Source organism: Squalius cephalus, assembly GCF_949319135.1.
Source record: "Squalius cephalus genome assembly, chromosome: 6".
NCBI lineage: Eukaryota > Metazoa > Chordata > Actinopteri > Cypriniformes > Leuciscidae > Squalius > Squalius cephalus.
Window position 1 is genome coordinate 13,781,750 of NC_137127.1, and position 2,777 is coordinate 13,784,526.

A 2,777-nucleotide genomic window follows, 5' to 3' on the forward strand; every position below is an offset into this window, starting at 1 on the left:
ACATATAAAGATCGGATGCACTTATTTTGCAGAACTGTCTCTCTAACGTTACTTGGCCTTCTGCGCGGGGCCTGTAACATTAAGAAATATATAATATATTTCTGTGCCCTATGCAGTGAGCAGCCACAAATATTATTGTGCAGTAAAAACATAGACAATTTACATGTAACTTTATGCAATTTGTCATATGAATTGTAGAGAGGGAGGATTGTTTTCTCTATATTTTGTATAACTTAAGTTGATGGCGCTCTTGCAAGGGCTCTCATACCAGGTAATTATTAAACGGAATAATTATTTGATGAAGCAAAACAATCATATTTCAGTGACTGACAACTTTGTTCTTTTTTACAGAATGTACCATATCAGACGAACGTGCGTCACAGCTTAAATAATGGTTGAGAAACAATTCTCAGCCCCTCAGCCAGATAGAGACCTAACGTAACATGCAGAACACAGCAGTCTACAGGGCCAAGTGGATTAGGGACTACAATTGGACCATCGATCAGATCCTCGAAGAGTTCCCTCGCCTGATGACCAAAGGCATGGTAGGTATAGGGAAATATGATCTTGAATATGAGGATGCATTGTTTAAAACGTTTTATTAGTGTGCTACATTGAATTAATTTAAAAAATGTGTTTTCCATTTTATAGATTGCACAGAACTTTCTTGTCCTGCATTGGGATGCTGCATCAAAGTTGTTTGAAACATGGCTACCCATCTATGCTGAGAAGATCCTGTACCTGGCAAGACAGAGCTGACATTGCCCCTGGATGGATTAACACCAGGTAATATATTCGTAATATAATATATTAATATATTAGCATTCCTCTTTCCAACATTTTTAAAGTTTTTTGACCAAAAACTTTTCACATAATTTTGGCCAGAATAGTGACTTATTGAATAGAGAATAGTGAGTGATATCATCATAGGAATAGTTAAATAAATCCGTCAGCCTCTTTATGCTAATTGGGTACAAAAAATGGCAAGTTTTCACAGCAGAGTCAACACAGCGGTACCGGTGTAACTAATAACATTAACCAGTCCCTCCAGAAAAACGCAGAGTTTTTTTGTGATTGTTGCAGGCAAAAATCCTTGATTATGTGGCACGTTTTCTTAAAAAATGCGATGGAATATGCAGGATATTTATGCGACGATATTGCGGGGATTGTGAAATCACAGGTATGCCATTCCACATTGTATTGACACCTATGTCTTACAGATGGTGTTGGGGAACTCGCCCTGAGGCAGCTGCCAGCCTTGCTTCCACCTACAACTTGGAGAGTTGGCCATGGCCGCGGTGCGAAAGTGGTTTGCCACACCATTCAGGAATGCAGCTTGGCCTTCATCGACCATAAGCCTGTAAGTCCTCAAGTACATCTAAAGGGGGAAACTTTATTCATTTTATCAACATATCTGAGCTCAAGACTGTGCACGCACACATGCATATCCAGGTTTTTTTTACTATACTTTTGGGGACAGGCATCAAATATAGCCTGACAGTATTCGGAAAATGGCTGTTCTATAAGCTTAAGTTGGTCACTATCAAAGCATCCTGGGCTTCTAGAACACCTCAGCAGTGCCACAGGCTGGTAACCTCTGTACCACACCGCACTGATGCAGTAATTTGTTCTAAAACAGGCACCAACAAAGTATTGAGTGCAGAAATTAACATAATTATCAGAAAGTTGACACTGTTGTATTTTAACCAATTTGGATCTGACTCTGAGGTTGACTCTAAAGAAGTCTTGTAAATCTACAAAGCATTTGCGGCCCATCTATCTGACCACCTAACCCCGCTGCCCATTGGCCAGACAGGATAGTCAGATAGGTGGGCCACATTCGTTTTCTGAACATGTTTATTGTAATGATATATCATCAATCAATTTATGGCTTTTTAGGTCAATTGAGGTCTGAATCGTTTTTTAAAATTGTTTTCTGTAATGTGAGCTATATGCTCTAAGACTTAATCAAAAAATATTTTGTTATGTGCAATGAGATGTAGACTATTACAGTTCAACTTTTTGAATTATAAATGCACCGAATCTTTTCCAAATTGTAAAGTTAACTAGACTTTATCATAAAACAATTTCTCTAGTGAGGACCAGGAAAATGGTCCTCACAATGTCTATATTTTAATTATACTATAGTAGTCGGTAGACATTTGGTCCTTACTCACTTGCACTCTCTAACTCTCGCTCTCTTGTATTCTTTCTTTTTTAGCCTGGAATAAACATGGTGGAGTACCTTCATGAGGCAAAGGCATGCAAATCTCCACTGCACCAGTTCCACTATATTTTTTATATGAACTGCACCAGTTCCACTATATTGTTGCAATTAATTAATGTTAATAAAAAAAATTCAGAGATTACATTGTTGTTTTGTTTTTGTATTGTTTAAGTGTTTATTGCATAATATATGCATAAATCTAGCATGTATTCTGTTCTAAGTTTGTAGTTTAACAGTTTTATAGCTATGGGTAGTCTATTGCAATTTATTTTCATAAATTGTACTGTAATGTGTTAGAATTAATCTGGCATTTGGGTTAATTTTACCCAGAATTTGGGTACACTTTATAACAAGTATGTAGTTGAATCAACCCAGAATTGTAATTAATTTGACCCAGCATTTGGGTACACTATATAACTAATATGTAGTTAAATCAACCCATAATTGTAATTAAATTGACCCAACATTTGGGTACACTATTTAACCAAAGTATGTAGTTAAATCAACCCATAATTGTAATTAGTTTGACCCAGCATTTGGGTAGAATATT

At 36.7% G+C, this 2,777-nt stretch overlaps 1 long non-coding RNA gene across 2 annotated transcripts; it reads left to right on the forward strand.

Moving 5' to 3' along the window:
* Positions 1-450: 450 nt before the first annotated feature.
* LOC307160717 lies at positions 451-2,258 on the forward strand. 2 transcript variants are annotated; one of them, XR_013821615.1, is made up of 4 exons: positions 451-549; positions 652-786; positions 1,221-1,360; positions 2,222-2,258. It is a non-coding gene; the product is annotated as an uncharacterized lncRNA (long non-coding RNA). The 2 variants fall into 2 exon arrangements; XR_013821616.1 differs by having other exon boundaries at positions 451-545.
* The last annotated feature ends 519 nt before the right edge of the window (positions 2,259-2,777 follow it).